Genomic DNA, 26,288 nt, shown 5'->3' with positions numbered 1-26,288 from the left:
TGTTAAAATAAAATAGCTCTTGAAAAAGAGTGGCTACTTGAGAAAAAAGTCAACTACAGATGATCTGGTTAGTCTGATCATTCATTCTAGGATACTAGAAAGAGCATGGTGTCTGGATTTAGACGAGTTAAATTTTATTTCTGTCTTTATCACTTTTAACTCTGTACTCAGAGTATATATTTTGAAAATGCTCCGATCTTCAGTGTTTTTCTCCACAAAATTGGAATACCAATGCTAACCGCAAAGGACCATTGTGAAGATGAAATGAGAAACTACTGAACTGTCAGGCTCACTGCCTGACCACTAGTATGTATTCAAGGAGTTCCTCCTCTCTGCACCTCTTTCCTGCACTGGCCAACACACCCTTCCTCCAATATTTCTACAGACTATGCATCTTATAGACCGTGTTGGTTGACTTACACAACAGTTATCCCTGGGCGCCTTCTACTATCCGTCCTAGAAAAGCTATAGTTTATCTTTTTCCAGCTTCCCTTGCCTCTAGTGACGGAGGACATGCTTCTGGCCAATAGGACGTAAAAGAATGTCTCTTGAGAGTTTTCAGGACAAGCTTTGGTTTACTGGTAAACAGAATAGAAGCAGCTGGAAACATTCTCTCTGCTCCTTACCTTCAATGCCTGGGTGTGGGACAGGCATTTTGTGACCATGTGGCAACAATCATGCTAGAAAATTCAAAAGAATCACAGAGCCTCACAGAGATGCAGGACCTGACTTGAGTGAGCCCCTAAATAAGAGCTGGCAGCTCAGCTGCCCACCTCAGCCTTCTATTGAGCAGGAAAAAGAAAACCTCTATTTGGTCAAGCCACTTGACTTATATAGAGTAACGTAAATGGGACAGGGGTTGGAGGAGGGGAAGAAAGGAAGGGAGAGAGAAACAGACAAATTACTCCCACACTAGGCATCTGAGGAAGCAAATTCTCTGATTTTTGACGCACTAAATGCCGATGTGGTAGGCTACATAATTGTCCCCCCAAATACCCAGGTTTCAATCTCTGGAACCCATGATGGTTACCTTGTATAGCGAAATAGGGCTTTGCAGCTGTGCTTATGTTAGTAATCTTGAAATCAGGAGATGAGCAGAATGGGCTCTAAATGAATCATCTGTATCCTTGTAAGAGGGAGGCTGAGGGAGATTGGCACAGAAGAGCAGGACATAATGTGACCATAGGAGAGGCAAAGATTGGACCAGTGTGGCTACAAGCCAAGGAATAATAGCAGCCTACAGGATCTGGCAAAGGCAGTAAGGGACAAATTCCCCACAAGAGCCTCTGAGAGACTGTGGCTTTCTACCAGCTTGATTTTGGCCTAGTGATACTGATTTTGGACTTCTGGTCTCCAGAACTATGAAAGAATAAGATTCTGTTGTTTTACCCCCAAGTTTGTGGTAATTTGTTATAAGCAGCCATAGGAAATGAATAGTTAGCTATCAATATATTTTGTATGTTTATTTTAGGGCATGAGTAATAGTGATAACTGATATTTACTGAATGTCTTCTATGGACCAGGCAACCCCACTAAGCACTCTACATGGAGTATCTCATTTAATCCTCGCGATGCTCCTCTGAGGCAGCTGGTCCTTGTTTCTCCACTTCGCAGTAAGGAGAGCTGCTCCAAGAAAGGCAAGGAAGCTGCCCAGAGGAAATCTGAACTTGAGCCACCTGATTCCATAATCATTCTAGCCCTGCTACTGAAAAAATGATGCCAGACTTGCTGTGTATGTTCCCACTTACGTCCCTGAGACACGTTATTAAGGAAAACAATTGTTTAGTATTGACATCTGCAATTGGAGATACTCAGATCCTCTAACCTTCTTAAGAACATTCCCTTCACAGAGTAAAAGATGGGCCCCTACTAATGTCAGATGCTGAGCTGAGCACCAAGACTGCAAAAATAACTGAGACTCCCAGCCTGGTCTCCAGAGGCTCAAGACCCTCCACTCCTCCATCTCTCATCATTGCTTTGTGCAGTGAAACGACAGGGCAATCCTAGCCACCACACTCCAAATTCCGTATCAAAATCCAGCTGCTAAAGAAGTTCATGAAACCCAATGGAAGTCACTGTAGACGCCTTGCCATTCCGCAGGATCTACACTGCTACCCTGCGTGTGGCTAAGTAATGGAAAATAAACAGGTGAGTTGACTCGCTGTCTCCAGCGACCTCCGCAGCAGGTGACTAATCTCAGACCTCTGCCGAGCGTTTCCTTGGTTGTTCTTTCTAGTTGGCATTTCAGTTTTCTTCACGTGATTTCATAACCACTGATGACGATGCATGCGTTTTGTTAACACAAAATCTATTTTAAGCATTTTCTTACACTTAAGTTATTTATTCTTAATTAGCTCTGTGTTTCCTCTTTTGTCTAAAGGTAAATACTGAAGAGAACTTCTCTACTTCCTTCCAGTGTCCCGTAGGATGGCTCTGTGACAGGCTAAGTCACTGAGGCCTTAACTTGGGCATTTTACTTTTCTTCAGTCCCCCATCCGGTCCGAGTAGGTCTTCCTTACCCTAGGGATCTTGCTAAGACAAAGTGGAAATATCTCGATGTCAATAATTCTTCCTACCTTTTGCAAAAGGCTAAGCTATTTGTCCATGAACCCAGGTTAGATCCACGGCATTAAAACTTCCTAAGAGTGAAAAGGGACTGATGCTGAAAGGTGTTTAATCAAGTAATGTGTCAGTCAGCATCAGGTACACAGACGATGTGTACAGTTAGCATAAATATCAGTGCATCTGCAGTGAAAGGGTACTTACACCAAGTATTGAAACAGACAGTTATTAACACAATGCTTTTATTTTACAAAGATAAAGACGTCTTTATATTGCAAATGACAAAGCTGCTAATAACACTTCATGAAAACAGAGATAATTGAAATCAAGCCTTTAAATAAATGTTTACTTAGAGTCCTGTAGCTTAATTCTCTTAAACTTTTTACTTTTATGAATTTAAGTCAATTGTGTGGTTTTTAAAAAAAATTTGGAATGGATTTTAAAAATAACAAGATAAAAGGAATTATCTTCTCTAACCTACTTATTTGTTAAAGTAAGCAAATAATTAGTCATTGGCTTATTTAAAAAATATCTTCCAAATGTTGCTTTAGGAAACAAGTGTGGATTTAATTTGTGAAAAAAATGAACACACAAAATGAAAAAAAGGAAAAGAAATTCTGCATTTTGCACTCCGTTTGCACTTTCAAAAACTGCCGAAACCAAAAACCAACCACTGAAAAGTGTTTTCAATCTACACTTACAGACTATGAAATGATGTTATATTATCTTGAAGTCCTCTCTGTGAAATGTCCATGTTGGCTGGTTGTTATGGAACCATCTTATTCTGTTTCTAGAAGTCTCAAAAAACAAATATGCCTGTAAAACAGATTAAACTAAAAACAGCTTGGCTCTTGGTGATTAGACTGGAAAGAATCCAGATCTCTGTAATATATTCACATTCTTTTATTAACTCCCCAGAATATCATGAAACAACCACTTCCTAAAGCAAAGCCAAATAGCTAGAAGTCGCTGCAATGAGGCAGAACGCCACCTTGAGAGATCCCAGGAGTGTCTCCCAAGAGGGAAGTCTGAATGGATGTTTACAGGGTGTTGGGGTCTGGGTGGGTGCTTCAAGTTAGAGAGGTGATGGGATTGGGCAAAATTTGTGACAGGGTAGTTTAGGATTGGGAGACCAAGTAAGGTGAGCGACTTAAGGAAAGATTCGATGGATCAGTTATTATTTGACAAGACATCTCTTTGCTCAAGTAATCAAACTATTATCTCAAATAAGTTAATCTGCATGAATATCTTGAAGAAAATAATATTTATTGGTTTACAGTCTTGTCTTTCTTGGGTGAAGTTTTATTGAACAACTAAGTCATGTTGCTGCAGGCAGTCTCAGTTTTTACATGTATATATATATGTAATTTTCACAAAGACTCAGAGTTGTGAGCCTGAAGGGGTGACTTTTAGAGGTAAGCCTATGAGCTTTGGAGAAATGAACATATTGGTGTATTCACTCTGCCACTTCCACCACGGAGGGTTGTGGGAAGGTGGTAGTTAGTGGAAGATGTGAAAGACGGGAAGAGAGAAACATACTAGTAAATCTATGGCAATAATTCTTGCCTGTAATTGAGGAAGAATAATTTTTACCCATGAGGAACATCTTTAGGGTATGACATGCCAAGGCCAATGAATTTGGTCCCACTTTTTAAAAAATTCTGAGCTGAAGTGGGGCCAGGGAACTTAGAGAAAGAGGCAATATTTTCCAGGGTTTCTTTGAAGAATATCTGGTCATAGTGATAATGCTTGAGTACTTTTTGCTCAAATATTACTCAGTGATTCCATTTCAGTACCACCCAGTGATTCAAATGATAATATACAGAAAAATCACGTAGAATACACCTGCTTAACTTCAGCATCAGAAAGAAAGCAGTCCAGTGGGAAGCCCCGATTCTGTCTTCTCCTATTAAGATTTACCCCGTAGAAAATCACTTTCTCTTCATGGCTTTGTTAAACCATTTTTACATAGAAATGGAAAATTATACTAAAATTGGAGTTCTTCAGAATAAAAACACTGTGAAAGTCAGTCAATAATAATTTTCATAGTAATTAAATTCTCAAGAAAGAACAAATATTGTTTGTAAACACCACAACTCAGAGGTTCAGTTTGCTTTGATGTTAAATTTCTTTAAAAAAAAGAAAAACATCCGCAAAATTAAGTTATTGTCAAAATTTTCAGCGCTACTTCATTTTCATTGTGTGCCCCACCAGTTTTAAACACTTTGGTGTTTGGGGCCAGGTTTTTTTTTATTATGTGGTGGGAGACTCTCAAAGTAAGGAGAAAGTTGTTTTTCCTTTCCTGTTAAGTATACAGCCAGAAAGAACAACAATATTTTCAAGTTAAAAAGTCATTGTAGCTTAATTGAAAACTTCGGGCCAAGCGCTGGGAACACTGTGGTTGACCATCCTGAAACAAAAATTGAAGACAGATCCTAGCTGGCTCTAAACAGTAATCTGGCTAATAATCCAGTTAGATAATGAGTGGACACATGAAGGCAATTAGAGAAGAAACGGACAGACAGAAGAAACAGGTTCAATAAGTAAGGTCTAACAAATTCATCCCTTTGGCCAAAACATTCAAATTTTTGTTTGTGTGGTTAATGTAGAGTAATTTGATTTTCCAAAGATAACACTGAAGGAATGTTTGGAGGGAACACTGATGTCTCTGGATTTTCTCCAGTTCTAAATAAAGATTAACACCAACCAGGCATATATCTGCTCTGACCCCAAATGATCTCTCAAAGCTGTTGCATCTTTCCTCCCATTTTTTGGAGACAAAAAAAAATAATAATAAATTCATACCTCATAACCAAGAGATTGAGTAAAACTCATGAAATTGGCATCTTCTGTAACATTTAAGCTATTAATCAGCCACTAGTAGGTCATCTATTTTGAGTTATTTTCCCAGTTTGTGAATGAATTTAGGTTATACCTTTACTGGGATCTTTTTCATTCATTGAAGAATGTGTGTGTGTGAGATGTGCTATATGTACACACACATATATGTGGTCTACTATAAACATGTACATGTGGTATATATATGTTTGTATATATCACATGTGTGAAACATATGAGTATGTGTTTATATGTATATATACATTTTTCAATGAACAAAAACCAACCCAGTCGTGGGAAAACAACTCAAAACATATCTTCTACTAATGGTGGATCAGTACCTTAAGTTTTATATATACTAAGTTAAATATATATGTTTTTGCCCATTGAAAAACTATATATAAACATGTATATTATATAGACCACATATGTAACTTCAAATTATATATATGAAATCATATGTAGATATGATTTGAAGTCAGAAATCCTGAGATGCAATGTTGAACTCTGGCTCTATAGCTTTCTACTTAACTTCTCCAATTCAGCAACAATATTTATAAAAGGGGGATAGTAGTATAATCCACTTCTTAAAATTATTGCGAGGATTAAATAAGAATATATGTAAAGCTCTTAGCATGCTGGCGGGCACACACTCGGTATTCTGTATGTGCAGCCACTGTGCTAAAAGCTTTATGTACACTCCTATCTAATCTAATATAATATTTAATATCCACAAGTATGTGCATATATATCTACATATCTATAGCTATCTATCTATTTCTCTATCTATTGAAGGAAGGAAAGAAGGGGGGGAGAATGAGAGGGAAGGAAGAAGGGAGGGAAAGAGGGAAGGAAGGAGGGAGAAAAAGAGTTAGGGAGGAAGAAAGGAGAGACAACTGTTTGGGGATCCAATAACCTATGGATCCCACTCAGGCAAATACTGGCATACCCTTGGCGTTACTTCTAGGAACACCATGTTCTAAGCAGCTGAGCTCATGAATGTGAACCTGGGACTGCCACCTTTGAATCGTGACATGCGGTCTAGGACAGAGGCAGATTTGTTGACTCCGGTATGCAGCTTCCTACCGCAGCATCACAGGCAGCTGGCATGAAAGCCACGGGGAACAGGCCTGTTGTTAAGTGACAAGTAGACCACAGGTAGATGACAATCACCCACAGGCCACTCCTGGCCCAGGTACCACAGGCTGTCTGACTTCTCCAGCAAAAATCATAGGGCTCAGGAGAAGCAATTGCCCATTCATGGAACACAGGGACTGCCTCATACCAGGTCCCCTTGGGGTGTGTTGTATAGGGTTTGGATCCTAGAAAGATTTAATAAAAATCCTTAGTGAATTAAACTAATTTGAATTCAAAATAAATTCTTGGTTTTGAAGAGAGCTGTTAGGGCTAGTAATCATAACAAGGTAAGTGATTTGCCTCAGTGTGACTGTAGATAAAACTTTGATTCCAGATGTTAGACGTTAGCAGCACGCTCGCAATGATCAAGCGGGGTCATATTATTCAGCTTGAATATGAATAAAGTTTAATAAGCGGATTTGGTGCAAGAAAATGTAACCTTTCACTGAGCTTGAACATACACTGGGTGCTGTGCTAAGTACTTCCATGGATTGTTACCTAGCCCTGTGGAGGAAGCACTACTGATAGTCCCATTTATCAGACAAGGGAACTGAGGCTCAGAGGAGCAAACAGCTAAGTGGCAAAGGTCAGGACTGCAGAACGCGTTGAAGCACAAAACTGTCTCGATTCAATGCTCTAGTGTTTGGGCAACTAGTCCTTAGAAATGGAATAAGTACAAATAATTTAATGCAAAACTTGAGTAAAATGCACTTACTTATTTTGACCCCTAGATGACACTTTTGTATTTACAAGGTAAACCAGAAACAGAAACTGATAATTTGGAAGAAGTGATGTATTTAAAAAACAAACAAACATACATGTACATACATACATAGATGTTCACTGCAGTGTAAGTTTAGAGTACAAGTAAAAATTGCCCTCATCAGGTATTTTCTCTCACCTTCCATTGATATTTTAAAGTATAACTGCTCATGTTTGAAAATGTTTCCTATTGAACCTGTGTATCGGGAGAGCTGGGTGCTTGTTAGAAATGTGGGTTTTTACTTGGGCTTTACCTCCATTTGAGAGTTTAAGAATTGGTAATTTTTAACAAGTGCCATGTGATTTTTATGCAAACTAAAGCTTGAAAACCATTGGTCAGCTGTGTAATTCTCAAATCTGCCTGCACATTGAAATTTAATAAAATACAAATGCCCTGTTCCCACTCGGGAAAAATCTCAAGGTTTCCAAGGGAAGGGTTCAGGTGTAGCCGCAGGTGACTCTGTGTAGTACCGGGCTGCAGAGCCGGGAAGCAGGCGTGCTACTGTGCAACAGTGACCAGCTCCTTCAGTTGGCTCACTGCAGCCATCGTGGGCATGTTTTCATATGGTTGTATTGTCCACACAAACACACAGATGTGCCTTTTGTGTTATATATATAGTGTAATTTTCTTACAAAAGTGATTGATGTTTATTGAAAAAAAAGAGAAAAATATAAAATAAACCTAAAAGATGGAAACAAAGACCATTATCCACAATCTAGAAAATGACTGCTCACAATTTGATGTTCTTCCTTTTGGTCTTTACTTATTTTTTTTATTTATTTTTTTGGTATTTATTCCTATTTAGTAGATATGGTTAAATTATTGGGGACCATACCATAAAATAGCTTATTTTTAATTTTTATTTATTTATTTTTAAAAATACAACTTTATTGATTTCAGAGAGAGGAAGGGAGAGGGAGAGAGAAATAGAAACATCAATGATGAGAGAGTCATTGATCGGCTGCCTCCTGCGCGTCCCCGACTGGGGATCGAGCCCGCAACCCGGGCCTGTGCCCTGACCGGGAATCAAACTGTGATCTCCTGGATCCTAGGTCGATGCTCAACCGCTGAGCCACACCAGCCAGGCATAAACAACTTTTTATACTGCTATTTCATATAACGTCTTCATGAACAAGCTCTTTCATCGATTGGGGACACCGTGATATACTGCTGACTCATTCATTTTCCGATGACTACTCTACAGATGGCATCTCATTCTATATAACTATCCTCATTATCGTAAATAACAAAGGCATTTTGTATTTCATATTTGGTTTGTAATGTTTAAGGGAATTAGAGGCGTGCTAGTTTCTTAGCAAACAGGTCACTCTGGATGCATCTCTAGCTCCGAGTTCACAGTCAGCCTGCTGTGCTGGGGAGAGCTCCGGCATAGCATCCGTATTACTAACCAGTGTCATCTTACAAATGAAGGACAACTTTCTCATAGCTTCTAACTAGGCTTCTTCTTTCCTACCCTTTGCATGTAACTTTCCCCAAATAATAACAAAATAATGCTATGGTTGTGAAAGGAAAAGAGTTGACTACAAAGTTTAACTACAGACACAGAGCACAAACCTGAATTTTAAGCAAAGTAGTTTTATGTGTTTAGCATTGTTGGGAGACCATTAAACACTTCTCATGACAATATTCTACTATCACACTGTGGAAACATCTTTTGACATACATATTGCAAATATCTCCCAATTCATTATTTTTCTTTTAGTCTTGTTCTTTCTTTCTTCATTCTCTATCTCAAAGCTTTTCATTTTGACTCCTGTACATCCAATCATTTTTCATAGCTTTTACCCTTAATGTCATGGAATAAAAGATTGTTTCCTATCTCATGATAACCTATATTTTCATCTATGATTCGCTCACAACATTTTATTATGAACTACTTCAAACTTAGAAAATCTGGAAAAAAAATTTATAGTGGAAACCTGCATTCCTACCATCTAGAGTCTACCATTTAAACTGTACTCTACTTATTTTTATATATATCTTTTCATCACGCTATCTGTCGCATAAATCTATTTTTACTCATTTCAAGTAATCTGTAGACATCATTTCTCCCAAATATTTTGGTATGCACACCATATGTATTTGGTATATATTTTGTCTTTTCACTTTCACATATGGTTTTTATTTCCTATGGCTGCTAAAACAAATGACCACAAACTGGGTGACATAGAACAACACATGAATTCTCTTACAGTTCTGGGGGCCAAAAAATGCGAGACTGGTTTCAATGAGCTAAAAGTGGTGGCAGGGCTGGCTCCTGGAGACTCTGCGGGGAGAGCATCCTTTCCCTGCATTTCCAGCTTCTGCACTGCCTGCGTTCTCTGGCTTGTGACCCGTTTCTCACATCACGCCCTCTTTCTCCCATCTCACTTCTCTTCTGTAGTCAAATCTCTCTTTGCCTTCCCCTTCCATAGAAGGACACTTGTGATTACATGCAGGGCCCACCCACATATTCCAGGATAACCTTACTATCTGGAAAGTCTTAAGTTCACCACACCTGCCAAATCCCTTTTGCAATAGGAGGTAACATTCACAGGTTTCAAAGATCAGGACCTGCATACCGCTGGGTCTGTTGTTCAGCCTACCACACAGGCAAACACTCATTTCATCTTTCTTTTATTAGCATAAAATAAGACTTATTTTTTTCCAAATAATTGCCCAAATTATTTAAAAATACTTATATTAATTATTTAAAAATGAATTCTCAAATTTAACTGAGATACTTTTTATCATATACTAAGTCCCTCATGTTTTCTCCACATACTTAACTTTTCTAAAAGTGCTAATGACCAAATGTTGGGATGGTTTGATTTACTGAATCTAATTCTAGGTGTTTTTATCAGCAACATTTCTTTAGAGTTGGCAAAAAAGGTGACAGAAATTGAAGATATAGCTTCCTTACTGCAGGAAAATGGCCACCAAATTTCTATATGCTAATTTACTCTCTTCAGAATGCTTATATCAGATAACTTGTTATGAGAGTTGGTTGTTGGAATACAAGAAAGAAAGAACAAAATAATACCCTGTCAGCTCTGTCAGATATTAAATGGTACAGAACTAAGTCAAATGACGGCCACAATCAGGAAACAAGCCAGAAGCGCTAAAAGATATTTGCATCAGAATGTTAGTGCTAATTCTAAAAACTGCAGGGCATTTCATTTTGAGAGTTATCTCTGGGAGTTATCCTTCCACTAAAGGCAGTGCTTATACTTAATAAACATTTTTCCCCAGTTGTCTGAAAAAGTTTTGGAATTACTAGCATTAAACCATTTTAATTGAAACAAAACTCTTGGTATTGTGATATAGTCTTTAATCTTTGGTAAATAAACATGACTTTTCCAAGGGAAGATATTACTGGGTAAATGCTCCATGTTGAATTGATCAGGCCCATTTCTTGAGTGTATGTTGCCAATTAATCGACTATATGAAGCACACTTTTTACAAAACAATGGATGATGCATCTGTTCCCATGGACACACCTTAAATAATTGCCACTTTAAGATTTTTTTTGTAATTACTATTCTAAACCATAAAAATACTGTTTAATGTTCTTATGCATTAATTAGAAATAAATTTTGTGTGCATGTCTTTTTCTTTAATACTTTTTTAGGTTCACAGCAAAATTGAGCAGAACACTGAGGGTGGAACATTTGTTACAGTCTATGAACCTGTATTGTGACAGCATTACCACCCAATGTCCCTAGTGCACACTGGGGCTCATTCTAGAGTTGTACACTTAATGGGTTTTGACAAATGAATAATGACACGTAGTGCTATACAGAATAATTTCACTGCCCTGAAAAATCTCTGTGCCCTGCCAATCTACCCCTTCCTCCCCCACCACCACTCTCCAACACGGAGCAACCACTGATCTTTTTACTGTCTTCACAGTTTTGCCTTTTCTAGAGCGTCATAGAGTTGGAGTCATATAATATGTAGCTTTCTCAGATTGGCTTTTTTCACTTAGTAATATGCATTTGAAATTCGTCTATGTCTTTTCATAGCTTGATGTCTCATTTCCTTTTAGCAGTGAATAGCATTCTGTTGTCTGGATATACCAGTTTATCAGTTCACCTACTGAAGGATATCTTGGTTGCTTTCAACTTTTGGCAATTATAAATAAAGTTTCTATAAACATCTACGTGCAGCTTTTGTGCTGGAATAAGTTTTCAACTTATCTGGGTAACTACCAAGGAGCGCAACTGCTAGATCGTATGGTAAGGGTATGTTTAGTTTTGCAAGAAACTGTCAAATTGTCTTGCAAGTTGCTGTGCCATTTGCATTACCACAAAAAATGAATGAGAGTTCATGTTGCTCCACATCCATGTCAACATTTGTGTTGTCAGTGTTTGCGATCTTAGCGATTTTAATAGTGAGCAGTGGTATCTCATTGCTGTTTTAATTTCCAGTTCCCTAATGACGTATGATGTTGAACAGGTTTTCATATGCTTATTTGTCATCTGTGTATCTTTGGTGAGGTGTCTGTTCAGATCTTTGCCCATTTTTAATAAAGTTGTTTGTTTTCTTATTGTTAAGTTTTAAGAGTTCTTTGTATATTTTGAATAACAGTCTTTATCAGATGTCTTTCACAATATTTTCTTCTAGTCTGTCGCTTATCTTCTAATTCTACTGAGTGTATGTATATATTTTTGTTTTCTTCATTGTCATATAGCTGACATTATTGAAATATCCTCTGCTTTTCACTATGATTGTTTATTTAACGTTGACTAATGATTATTTAGTTAATGTGGGTTTTTAGAGGCATTTGAAAGAACTTCTAGAGAAGTTTAGATATCCCTTAATATAAGAGCAATATAGATGCCTTCAGTGTGGATGAATGGGGTGGAATAGATGTGAAAACCACTGGGGTTCAGTAAGGCAAAGAAGTGTGAAACTAGGCTGTCAGATGAATTGACCAAAAGGATACTGGAGACACTAGGGATTATGATAGATTTTGAGTTCTAGGAAGAATTTGATAAATATTGGGGAGTGATTAGGACATTGGGGAACAACTAAATTGAGAAAGGTTTTACAGAGGAGGGTACATGTGCCCTGGCTCTCATACAGCAATGAGAATTCTCTGTAGAGAGGTGGAATGGTAGGTGTGCTTGGTAGAGGGAACAATATGTGCAAAGGTCATAGGAAAAAGCATTTAGGAAATGGTGAGTAGGTTTACATCACTAGAACAGAGAGAGTAAATATAAATTTGAGCCAGGCGATGAAGGATCTTACATGCTATAACAAAGAATTTGGATATATTCTGGTTAACAGCATCGCTGATGATCATTTTCTAAATCTAGGGAATCAAAAGTTTTTATTCTTTTTGTGAAAGGAAATATCTTCCACGAAAGAGAGAAGATACATCTCCTCATGCTCCTCTGCGCCAACTTTTTTGGGGAAGGAGTTATGCATTACTTGGGGGCAGTCAGGAGGCAAATAGACCTGACCTACTTACAGTTGCGTTTTCTTTGTTTTACTGAATCCATTTGGGAATGGGCAGCCCTAGCTCATCTCCCACGTCTGCATGAAGGAGTGGGAAGGATGAGATGACTGAGCATTTTCCACAGCATCGATTCCATGGTATATTAGTCAGCTTTGCTATAGCAGTAAACAAACCCAATGTCAGTGACTTACCAAAACAACAGTTACTTCTGCTGTGATTATCTGCAGCTATTCTGGTCTTTACTGGGCTTTTTTGAATTTCACTGGCTCCACTGGGCTTTGTTTAAGCCCTTTGAGCTCTGTTAGACTCTAGATCTACTAGTAGGCTTCTCTGAGCTCTGTTGGGTTCTGCTGGGCTAGATTCAGCTCCGCGTATCTTTAGATAGCTGCTTTTGGGGATATACTGTTATTATGGAAGGCCAGAAAGTAGGGCAGCAGCTAAGTCATTTTGAGGTATTTAAAGCTGCTATGGTCAGTGTGCTGACAAAACTCTAGTCAGGCATCTCTGAGCCCTTTTCTTGACTAGGCTTCAACTTTGGCCTATGAAAACATCAGACTCCCTGTATAAATGATTTTGTCCAGTTCTCCCCTTCACACACATTTAGACACTTAAACAAACACCAGTACAGTTTCTAACAGCTCACGGCCTCACCCTTAGGAAGACTCTAGCCCTTCTTAAAATTCCTGCCTGAGAAACTGCAACAGTGCTGTTTGTTCCAGCCACAGCCTGGTGATAAGTAGTTAGGCTCCTGAACGCCCTCTTTGAGCAGTTACTTGAAAAAGATTGCGATTATAAATCCTTTCTCTGCCCTTTTGAGATGTAAGTATTCCATGAACCAAAACTATATCTCCAAGGACCTGAGAGTCATCTCTTTGAAATGCAAATATTCAGGGAGATAACTTTGGCTCCTGGTCACTGTGGGAAGGTAAGGGCCTAACTTCTTACATCACAACCTCTCATCATAAAGATATGGAAATTTGTTTTGCCTCTAGATAAGCACTAATTAACCAACCCAGGCGGCCTAGTCACATTAACTGGCCCCCTCTCCAATTTTGTAAATTTCCACTTTCCTGACTCCGCTCAAGTCTCAGCCATCCACCTCCAGCTCCCTCACTCGCCCTTTAAAACACCCCATCACCTCTGCACACAGGGAAGTTGAATCCAGTTCACACTGGCCCCTTTTCCCTGTTGGAAGAATTTAATTACCGAGTAAAGTCTATCCTCACTGCTCTAACTAGAGTCTGGCTTTGTCTCTGACAGTGACAAATACCGTATCTGTTCCTATCCCGAGGCATGTGAAATGATCAGGCCCAAAGTCAGTGGAGGCCAGAAAGCATGGCGAGGGCAGAAAACAAGCAAGTAGATAAACCAATGATAACCCACAAAGATTTTTAATAAAATGAATACTAGAGCTTCCAGAAAGGGATCTATCAGATTTAAAAAAAAAAAAAAAAAAAGTGTTAAAAATGGTGTTTTTGACACAGCAAATAAACATTTAAAAAGTTACAGCAATGTTGCTCTTAATTGGCCAACACAAAATTTCCTGGAAGGAACTAAACTCATCAATTTAAAAATGTTTAGAAACTTTAATATCAGAAATATGTTATTCATTTTCATTCTTAACTGATGAATACTGTTCCAATGTACTTTAAATGAGAGCCAATTTGTTGTACTGCCGTTATTAAAAAAGTGCAACTGATAGTGAATAAATAGGACAGTCATAAAAATTGCAGACAAATAAGAAGTCTAAAAAGGATCTAATATCCCCACCTCTTGTAAATTTTGTTAAAAGCTCTCCACCATATTTTATTTTACTTAATAAATGAAGGAACACTGTATGATTGGCACTTAATGTGCCCCGCAAAATTTTTACAGTCTATTTTTTTAGGCCATGTTAGGAAAGATAACACCAATTATTTAAGACAGTGTTTAGTGAAATTGTTCAGCCTTTTAAATTTCAGGCTTGCTATGCTCCACGAGAGAGCATAAAATGTCCTATGTAGATGATATTCACAGCCTGGTGTCGGCAAACAGTCTCAGAAAATTAAAATCCAAGGTAGCGCCTGTGATATTTGACTTGGAGGGAAAATAACTGCAATGTGGTGACAAATTCGAAGTGACAGAAGTAATATATCTTCACCTCAAATTCAATATACTTAACGTCTTTGTCAATTAGTGGCAAGGGGAGGGCAGTAGATCATAATAATGAGAGGACAATTATATTGATGGGTAGTTAATGGTGACAGATTCTAAATTATTTTGTTCAATGCGTTAAATGATCACCTATGAGGCAGAAATTTTACTTGTATTTTGTGGATGGAGGAATGAAAAGGAAAGAAGAGAATTAGTAAAGTATGGTCCTTGCCCCCCATGAGTTTGTTGGGTAGTAAAAAGTTCCAGGAATTGATGTTGAACATTTATGTGTCTGATCAGGACATAGCCTGTGCTCACACCAGTATCACACTGAGTAGAGAACAGGGAAAGGGAGAGGGAGGTGCCTGCTCTTTAGAGAAATTAGATTTCAGAATTATATGAACAGATTAGAGACACAAGTAAACACTGCTGAAATAACACTTAAAAAGAAACAAGTTTATCTAAAAATAAACTGTACTTGTAGTACATTAAGATATATTGTTTTATGTAAATATGACTAAAATTTACATCATTATGGCAAATCAGATAAGAGGTCAAATGATCTAAAGAAATTGGTCAGATTTACAATAAAACTAATGACAGAAATAATATCAACAACAGTAAAAGCTACTACTCACTAAATATTTGTGCTGGTGCCAGTCACTGTGCAAGATCATTTACATATATTGCTCTTTTAATTCTTAAAACTGCCCTATGAGTTGGTGCTATTATTATCACCATTTCACCCAGCCATGAGAACTAGCTTGGTATGATCTAGTAATTTTACAAGCTATTAAGTTAGTGAACAAAGATTTCAGTCTGACTCCAGAGTTTGTGTTTAATATCTGAACAATCAGCTGAGACACTTTTTTTAGTAGTAAGGTGTCTCTAGTAATATGAACATATCATAATGCTCCGTAGACAACAGAAGAGGACCCCATGGGTTTGTTTTCTCTACAGAAGAAATCATAGTTGGTCCCAGGACAGCAATTCTTTAGGATGGTCCCTGTCATCTTAAGAGGAAGTAAGTAAATGTAATGGGGCTGAAGGAGTTGAGATTTTCTTTAGGTGATTAACTAAAAGCGACAAGCTTTTAAAAACTAAATGGCGGAGCAATCTTATTCTGGATCTTTCTTGCTAGGAAGGCGCTGTTTACGAGCGTTGTTTTGCCCCAGTGGAATTCTGCTCTTTGGGGAAGCCTGACTTCTCCTTGCTGTTGTATGGAGTCTACAGAGGGTAAATAGTCCTGAGCTTTGGCATTTGGGAAATAAGGTGAGATTGTCCACATTGTCTACTGTCACCTCCCCGCCACTCCAAGCTCCCTGGGTGGGTACAGTGTCCTGATGCCAGCTGAGGTGATGCTTCCTGTCATCACTTGTTCAAGAGAACTACCCTGTAAAGTCAAGGAAAACTAGGGATAAAATAGATTACGTCTGGCTTATGAAGAGAAACTCTATACTGAGCGCTCCTGCTTCCTAGTAAGACACTTCTACCTTGCCAACGATTTCACCATTGCTTTACTGCAGGGGCCCTTCCTCGATGGACCTCCAAACCAGAGAATGTTCTCGCTCCCACAGATTTTCCCAGGATCAGCCGAGACCCTGGTACAGCTCCCAGGACACTGTCTTCTACAACCCCAAACACACTGGCCCAGCCAGGACACAGAGGAGCCTGGATGGAACCAAGAAGGTCTCCAAAGACGCTGTGGTGACAACTATTATTACAATTTTGGCAACATTATAGTTTTAAAATGCTTGAATTAGATTTAAGCCCCCCCAGCTCTAACATTCTGTGAATAAATAGTTTGTGGGCAGGCCTAGGAACACACCCATCACTTTTCTCTGGGAAAATGCATTACAAATCAAGACTCAATAATGGACAACAGGGACACAATTCATTAAAGTTGGGAACAGACGAAGAGGGAGAGAAACATACTGTGTCCATATTGGCAGAGCCCAGAACCACTTTGCTGCACCAAATGCTGAAGTAAACATAGCATCTTAGAGGAAAACCTCAGCTTTCTTCTACTGTGTTCATAAGAAATCTGCCTTCTCTAATCCAAGCAAGCATTTTGTCAAGTTGTTTTCCCCTCCAGCTTTATTGAGGTATAATTGACAAATGAAATTGTAAGGTATTTAAGTGTACAACGTGATGATTTGATATATGTATATATTGTGAAAGGGTTTCCCCTATCAAGTTAATTAACACATCCATTACCTCACATAGTTGCCTTTTTTTCTGGTGAGAAAATTTCAATTATACAATAACAGTGCTATCGACTACAGTCACCATGTTATACAGTAGCTCCTCAGGCCTTACTCATCTATCACGGCAAGTTTGTACTCTTTTACCAACCTCTCTCTATGCCCCCCACACCTGGCACCAGCCCCTGGCAACTACTATTCTATTCTCTGTTTCTATGAGTTCAACTTTTTTTTTTTTTTTAATTCCACATATAAGTAGTACATGGGGTATTATTTGTCTTTTTCTGTCTGGCTTATTTCATGTAGCAAAATGCCTTTCAGTTTTATACATGTTGTCACAAATGACAGTATTTCCTTCCTTTTAAGACTGAATAATATTCCATCATCAAGTTTTAAAAGATGTACAGGTGATGTGGTGTGTTAAGGGTGAGCTCACACATTTTGTTCTCTGGTTGGTGTCAAGGCTGACACCCCTGCCCCATTCATCTTTCTCCTTTCTCTCACAAGCAGCTGATAATCCCTCCTGCCCCTTGTCACTGCCGGTAGGCACTCTATGTCCCTCATAATCCCCCTTTTTCCTCTATAGCCAAGATTACCAATGACTTTTTTTTAACAAGTGTGTGTCCCCCCATAAAAGACTCTTATAGGGACTGCCAAGAGAATGGCATTTTATCAATTTTGTTACACAAATAACCAGGCCATATGACATTTTTTGAAAGGGTAATTAATTTTTTCCCATAGGATTCTAGTTTCTAGAATGTAGTGTGTTGGTGGTAATCATCGGTCAAGTTCATGTTTGTGCCTAGAAAAACTTCAGTGCTAAGAAGCAAATGATTTCTCCTTCACAGAAAAATTGATTGCAAGCCTAATTCTATAGCCCTTCTCAGGTGCTTCAAAACCATTACACTTAAAACTTTGTCATTGATTAAGCCCCCTTATTAACATTTTGGGGAAAATAAAGGTAGGAATTCTTTTAGATATTCTTTGCATATTAGTAAGCAATTATTAATAAGGGCTTGGCTGTCTTTTTCTTTTAACCAGGTTACATAAATTTCATGTCAATCTTTAATTTTCCAAAACTTTAATCATTCCTCTTGTTCCTTTTTTATTTATTTATTTTTTAAAATATATCTTTATTGATTTCAGAGAGAGGAAAGGAGGGAGAGAGAGATAGAAACATCAATGATGAGAGAGTCATTGATCGAGCCCGCAACCTGGGCATGTGCCCCGACCAGGAATCGAACCCCGATCGCCTGGATCCCAGGTCGACGCTCAACCGCTGAGCCACGCCCGGCCGGGCTTGTTCCTTTTTTAACCTTTCTACATTTAACATTATTTGTATTTATTTGTGATTAAATAGTAAAAATATATACAATTGTTTGGAATATTTTTTACTGCTTGTAACATTCAATTAATATGTTTTTAATCTGATCATATTGGTTTAGTGAGTTCTAATTTGATATATATGCACTTTAAATGTCTTCCAGGGTAACATTTTGGTTATTTCCTTTACAGAACCCAATTCCTGCTTTTGCTAGAAGCAGATCAGGGTGTTTTCTATTTTTGCTTTTATTTTACTATTCCCCAAGGCTTTCCTAATTCTATTTTTCTTGAGTAGACATTTGCTTCTGAATATTTAAGCCATGACTAAAGCATACCCACATAGCACTCAACTTGTTAAATGAGTTGTGTGTTTTTTAAATGAAACTTTTGTTTAATAAGTTAAGAAGACAATTTAAACCCGGCTGGGCGTGGCTCAGTGGCTGAGCATCATCCTAGGATCCAGGCGATCCGGGTTCAATTCCCGGTCAGGGCACATGCCCGGGGTTGCGGGCTCGATCCCCAATGGGGGGCATACAGGAGGCAGCCAATCAATGACTCTCTCATCATTGATGTTTCTCTCCCTCTTCCTCTTCCTCTCCCTTCCTCTCTCTGAAATCAATAAAGATATATTAAAAATAAAAAGGGCAATTTATAATACATTAACCTACAGCATAGAATCTAGAATTTTATTAGTGAAATATAATTCTAGAAATGATCTCTTTTCATATTTGTTATTTAATTTATCACACTGTGGGTCTCAGGGGTTGGTGGTAATAGCCCATGAAATGCACTGCTCAAGGAAGAAGGTAGATAATGCTAGTTGAGTGCACTTTCTATTTTTGTGCTTTATATAAAATATTTTATTCTGTTGTCCCAACTATCATAATATAATTAATTCCAATTTAGAGATGAGGAAATTAGGGCTTATAGATGTTAAACAATTTGGCCGAGGTCATATCAGTCAGTGGTAATGCTACTTTCGCCTACTACGCAAGTTAATTTTTATTTCTGATTTTTGCAGAGACCATGAATTCAGAGGCTATAATTTGCTTTAGTTTATTGCTATATTCAGACCTATGTTTTTAGAAGAATAATATGCCAAATACTGTTGTCAAAAGGATTCTCATATGAAACCAGCTCTACAGAAAGTCTTTTTGTCCCTTTTGCTTATTGACTCTTGGGACCATGATGATGGGAACAGTATCTTATATTCCACAGGCTTGTCTTACCACTTTGACGCGGCTCCCATCAAGAAAGGCATCTCTATGGTCTCTCCCCTGAATCTGGTAAGCAGCGGTAGTGATACTTTGCGACTTCCAAAGCAAAATCATGAAAGGTGACTTTTTGGGGCCTCATTCTCTTGGGACTCTCACTCAATCCAGTCGCCATACGATTAGGAAGCCCAAAGCAGCTCTGAGAGGGGCTCACGTGGAGAGAATGCAAAGCTCCAGTCGGCAGCCATGAAGGACTCTACTCCCAGCCAATAGCCAGCACCAGCTTGCCGGCAATATGAGCAAATCGCCTTGGATATGATCTTGTTATAAAGTGTATGTTAAGGAATGCACGGTGTCTGTGCTAATTTCGTAGGTGCGCCATACAGAGTACCAAAAACTAGACGGTATCATTCAGACATGTACTGCTTCGCAGTTCTAGGGGCTGAAGGTCCAAAATCAAGGTGTTGGCAGGGCCATGCTTCCTCTGAAATCTATAGGGGAGAATCTTTTTTGCCTCTCCCTAGCTTCTGAGGATTGCCATCAAATCTTGGCATTCTTTGCCTTGTAGCTGCATCACTCCAGTTTTTGCCTCTGCTGTCACATGGTGTTCCTCTTCTCATAATGGCACCAGTCATATTTAATTAGGGCCTGCTCTAATGATCTCAACTTAACTTGCCTACATCTACAAAGGCAATATTTCCAAATAATACCATTCACAGGTACCAGGGCATGGGACTTCAACACACCTTTTTAGAGGACAGAATTCAATCCCTAGCCGTATCCCCAGGAGGCTGACAAACTGTACTTTGACACTGGCACTGTCCCTGACATGCTCAGTATCTAAGCAAGTCAATCTACCTCTCAGAACTTCAGTTTTTACTTCTATAATATCAGAACTTTCTCTGGCCATCTGACAGGAAATGAAGCAACTATTCAGAGTTGACACATAGGCATGTGATCTCAAAAACCCTCACACATGGACACTTTTACTGTAACTCTCCCATAATAGTTGCATTTCCAAATGATAATTTTTTTCCTTTTAGCATAATGAAAGCATGAAGTGCTTAATTTCTACCGGGAAAGAAAAATCTCATGAACACTAGCTACAAAAGGCCAAAAGGAAGGATCCGCAATGAGAACATGGAGAAAGGACATAGCTTTATTTCATTTTGATGGAGTCTGAGAAAATGGACTAATTTAGTCGACACAATCTATTCAGTCCAGTGAGGAAAAGAAAACACACGGGAAATGTTTAGGAATTTATTCTAAGATTTACAATCCAGTTTTTCACTGTGACAGTCACTTTGTTCCCACAACATCCTATTGAAAAACTTTCTTGTGACCTAAATCAGTCATTTTCTCTTTACAGCCCCTGTTTTCCATCCTGGCATTGACTTCCAGCTGTTCTTTGTGCTCACTAGTGATTACCATCTGTGATAACTTGGGGAGGCATGCAACATGTTTCCAAACAAAGGAGATGAGTGCTAGGGCACTTGAGGACTGAGAAAAGACCTTTCAGCCTGGAACCATGCTGAGAGGATGTGCTCTCAACAGCTTAAAGTAATGGATATGGGCTGTGAATGGCAAAATCAACAAAGTTGAATGACTCATTCTTCCTGGTTTTAAATTTATTACAAAACTACTATAATCAACACGGTGTGGTACTGGCATAGTGATAGACATACAGACCTATGGAATAGCCTCGTGAGTCCAGAAATCACCTCTTACATTACTGGCAAATTTATTTTCAACAAAGGTGCTAAGATAACTCAATGGGAAAAATAATAGTCTTTTTAGCAAATGGTCCTGGGAAAATGGAATATCCACATGCGGAAGAGTGATACTCGACCTCTACCTTACACCATCCACAAAAAGGAACTAAAAGTGTATCATAGACCTAAATGTAAAAGCTACATCTAGAAAACTCTTAGGAGAAAACATAGGAACAAACCTTAGTGATCTTGAGTTAGGCAATAGGTTTTTTTGTTTTTGTTTTTAATATTACACTAAAAAGCACAGCCCTTCCTTCCATGACTACCTCCCCTGACAACATGCCTCTCACTAAGGAAATTCTTCAGCCTTTTTCCGAAAGAGGAGAAGAGGAAACACAAGGAGCAGCGCCTGGTGCAGAGCCCCAACTCCTACTTCATGGATGTGAAGTGCCCAGGATGCTATAAAAGCACCCCCGTCTTTAGCCCTGCACAAACCACAGTTTTGTGTGTTGGCTGCTCCACTGTCCTCCGTCAGCCATCACGAGGAAAAGCAAGGCTGGCAGAAGGGTGCTCCTTCAGAAGGAAGCAGCACAAAACGCACCTCCAATTAAGATGAGCGGGGAACCATACCAATAAACACATTTTGGATACAAAAAATAAAATTAAATTAAAAACACACAAGAGATAAAAGAAAAAAGGTAGATACATTAGACCTCACCAAAATTAAAAATTTTGTTCTGCAAATAATACCGTCAAGAAAATGAAAAACCACACACAAAATGGAAGAAAATATTTGCAAATCATGTATCTGATAAGATACTTGTATCCTGAATATATAAAGAACGCTGACAGACCAATAACATAAGGACAAATAGCCTAACTGAAAGGTAGGCAAAGAATTTGAATAGACATTTATCATAAGATATACAAATGGCAAATGAAAAAATGCTCAACATTGTTAGTAAGTAAATGTTAATCAAAACTGCAATGAGATACCAATTCACACTCACTATGTAATTAAAAAGATGGGTAAGCAAGCGTAATGAAAGGAGCAGGGTAGCAGAGAGGACTCTGAGCCCTGACAGCCAAGGGTGGTTTCATCAGGCCTGAACATTTTAGACCCGAGAGACACACGAGTGGAAACAGACAAAAGATCCAGCCAGCCTGCTGAGGTCAAATGCCCAGAGTATGAGTCACTGATCTGACACCTTCCACATGCCCTGTGGCCTGATGGGAGGGCAGGGCCCCAAAACCAAAGCCTCCACACCCAGGTGACGGAAAGGAGGCTGCGCTTGCCGCCGGTCACAGAGGAGCCCATCAGGTCCTTGATGACCAGGCACCCGCAGCAGGACGTGGTGCTGGAAGGGAAGATGCATGATCAGAGCAGAAGGCCTTCCCTGGCTGCTTAACGTGCCAGTCAGAACAGGCTCTGCAGTGGTCTGATGACTGAAACGTTGACTTGGGGTGACATGACTGCACTGAGGAGGTCCTATTGCAATTTCTCAGTTAGAGAGGGCAACCTCTCCCGTGGGAATTGTAAAGCTTTATCTTCTTCACATTAGACTCCGTGTGTGTGTGTGATCTGTACTTTCTATAGTGTGTTGCAAGCCCCAGCAGACCTGCTCATCATACCTCTGTATCCCCTTTGTATCTGGCATAGAGCTTTACAAAAAATAAATACAACTTGATTAAAGAATCACACATTACAGCTTTGAAAGAAAAATGATTGCAAAATTGCATCCTTTTATTTATGTAAGAGAAAATGGGGGACAATATAAACATACATTATAATTTACCTCTAGATTGATAACTGGATGATGCTCAATAAAACTTGTTATGTGAGTGAATGTCACAGAAATTTTAGAAAGAATGGTCCAGGTTGTCTCCAAGTACAGTATATTCTCATACCCTTATCAAGAAACATTTCTTTAATCACTTTTAATTGGAAGACTAGACCGTAAACTAATCTTCTATGAATCTTCTTCCATTGTAAAGAATAAAAGTATGAAACTGTAGATGGCATAAAATAATGCATGTTTCTTTTAAAAGTTCCAACACTCTCGCCTGGCCGGGCATGGCTCAGCAGTTGAGCATCAACCTAAGATCCAGGAGATCGGGGTTCGATTCCTGGTCAGGGCACATGCCCGGGTTGCGGGCTGGGCAGCCGATCAATGACTCTTTCACTGATGTTTCTATCTCTCTCTCCCTCCTTTCCTCTCTCTGAAATCAATAAAGATATGTTGAAAAAAATAAAAATAAAAGTTCCAACACTCTCAAAAGGCATTATCAGTATTACTGTCGACAAGGAGACTGGACAGATTTTTACAACCACACTCAGGAGATGGAAATCGATTTCACCTCCAGGCGTTTACAAACTCGTCTTTCAAGACCAGCTGTAGTTTTTATGATTCAGAGTAACCCATGCAACTTTTGGCCCACTTCATCTCTTTTTCTCTTGTTCTTATTTCTTTATCCTATCTTCCAAATCCTGTTTTCTTGTTTTGTTAAAAGTACGTATGCAAACTTTAAAGAACAAAGACTACGGAATAGGTAACGAAAAACATTCCCAGAAAAATAGTGTTAGCATTTTAGTGTCATTAATTTGGTCTTTAATTTGGACCTCTGTGTTTCAGTTCATATTATTTCATGGATATCAATCAACATTGATTTATATCATAGTTTTAATTGCCACACAGCACTTCTTTGCATGTTTGTACATACCTAACTTAACCGGTTCCTGAGAACCGTATTTCTGGTTTCAGAAGGAATTCATGATCTTCCCACTCAGTGCTCCTAGGAAATAATTTCACAAGCAATGTTGAGCGCTTAAGGATGCAGTAATATTTGAGAGAGACATCAACTTCTCAATAGCAAATACTCAGCCAATTGTGACAGACAACATATATTGAGGTTGGGTGAGTTTCTAGAGGCAGATTAAATGTTATGTAGCAAAGTTCTTTTTACCCTTGCTCGCTGGTTCTCAATCTGGCTGCTATTACACTCAACCCTGGAATTTTTTAGAAAGTAGTAATACCCAGGCTGCACCCCAAACCAATATCTGAATCTCTGGATGAACCCAGGGCTTCTGGGGGTTTTAAAAACTCCTAGTGAATCTGAAGAGTGAGGGTTGAGAACCACTGAGTCTAATTCCAAAGTAATTTGCACAGAATTCACATGACCAAGCTTCAATAAGTAATCATATCTTTCATAGTGAGGGGAATGGAAGCTCATCTTAAATAAGGGACATGTGCATGCATAGAGTTTGTTTACTCTAGTTTGTAGAGTCTCTTTTCATGTGCACCTCCCATCCTCAGACATTCTCTGAGAATCATGTTTAATGCTATGGGTTGGCTGCTTCTCTTTTTACCTGGAAGGCTAAAGCTTTGGGAAACACAGAGGTTGTGGAATGTTTATTCTAAGTGGGATGTTTTGATAATGCAGCACTTTGGATTAGCTGAATTAAAGTTATAATATGGGCTTCCTTTGAGAGAGACCAAAATGTAAAAAGGGGAGGAAAATAGGAAAGATGAGGAGGGAGGGTTTCTGTCACTTTGAGTAACTAAAAGGAATTTTAATATGAATGATGCCTCAGATCTGTAGGGATAGGTAGGGGCAATATTTTATTTTTCATTTCACCAGGGATATCAAAAGAAATGGAGATATGTCTACTTCACAGACTTCAAAGCATAAAGCCTAAAAGCATCCAGAAAAGGTGGCTTACATGGAAATGAAGTCTGTAGAAAGCACTGTTTCCATGAGACATTGACAAATTATAGGCAAACATGTCCCACGGGCACACTGGTGCTTTTTAGTCTTTTTTGCATTTTTTAAAATCACACATAAAATGATTGCAGGATAATGGCCGAAGGGCAACTTTGAACAAAATGGAAAACTTTTGTCTTTGAATTAATATTTTCTTAATCCCCTAATGCCAGGAGTATTTGCATTTTGAATAGAATTTTAAAACACAGTGTCATATAAAAACAACAAAACATTCTTACTGTTAAGAGTATATGAAACACGCTAAGATACAGAAAATAAATCAATATAATTGGGTTTTTTCATCTAATAATTACCCTGTGGCTGTGTTTTCTTAAAGCCAGTGTAAGGGTATTGTAGAATACATCTCGCACAAAATGTTTCAATGGTATTAATTTTTGAATTTCAAAATATTATAAAAGATTGAAATTTAATGCATTTAATGATGATGGTAAGTGCACTTTGCATATTTTGTTTTTGAATATTTGTGTTTACATGCATACCCACATTACCGGTATAGCATAAGTTACTGTTGTAGTAAATATTCCTTCGTTGAGACTTCAACTATTTTAATATTAGGCAGACCTATAACTTCATGCCATAGCAATAGGAAAAAAACACAATAACTTAGACAACTGTAGAGGTTTTCATTACCTAGAAATGTGACAGTATATAAGTAGAGTTCAGATGATTATTTCAATATTTTTAAAAGTTGAGATCACCTTAGACATAAGGTTACATTTCCTCTTCTCCACAAACTAGAAGATCTTTTACTTAGAAGGGGTTGCTTTAGATGTCAGATATGAGGTGTTTGCATAAGGTCTTGAGATTCAGACAGTTAAAAGCTCCTAAAGTACTGGGCTCAAAAAATGATCTTAGAAACAATTAAAAATAGAAGAAGTAGAAGAAAAGCTTCAAATCAGCAGAATTTCCCAAATCATCACTAGGATCAACCAGGGTTTAGGTTATTTTTCCTGGGACTGGTTAGGACAAATAAGTAAGCAAGGTGGATTGGACTGAAAATGTTCTCGTTTTCTAATCCCGAGAGCACATACATACATCGTTACAGAATTTAGTTCTGACCATGTGATTTTTTTTCACATCACTATTTTTCGTCCCAGTTCTGTTCTAGCCGGAGCTCAGAATTGGCACTGTTTTGAAGCAGTTTTACTTTCAGAA

General features: G+C 38.5%; 1 pseudogene across 2 annotated transcripts in view; it reads left to right on the top strand.

Moving 5' to 3' along the window:
- LOC107545700 (small ribosomal subunit protein eS27-like pseudogene) overlaps window positions 1–22,544 on the top strand; it is a 45,395-nt pseudogene extending 22,851 nt beyond the window's left edge. Inside the window, exons 2-3 of one of the 2 annotated variants that reach the window (XR_015714241.1) lie at window positions 16,424–17,002; window positions 21,008–22,544. The product of XR_015714241.1 is annotated as a small ribosomal subunit protein eS27-like pseudogene, transcript variant X1 (transcript). The remainder of the gene's footprint in view (window positions 1–16,423; window positions 17,003–21,007) is intronic. The other variant, XR_015714242.1, reaches the window with a different exon arrangement.
- The last annotated feature ends 3,744 nt before the right edge of the window (window positions 22,545–26,288 follow it).

Source organism: Miniopterus natalensis, chromosome 3 (assembly GCF_054644295.1).
Source record: "Miniopterus natalensis isolate mMinNat1 chromosome 3, mMinNat1.hap1, whole genome shotgun sequence".
NCBI classification, from domain to species: domain Eukaryota; kingdom Metazoa; phylum Chordata; class Mammalia; order Chiroptera; family Miniopteridae; genus Miniopterus; species Miniopterus natalensis.
The sequence above is the reverse complement of the archived record's forward strand: the minus strand, read 5'-3'. Positions and strand labels throughout refer to the sequence as shown.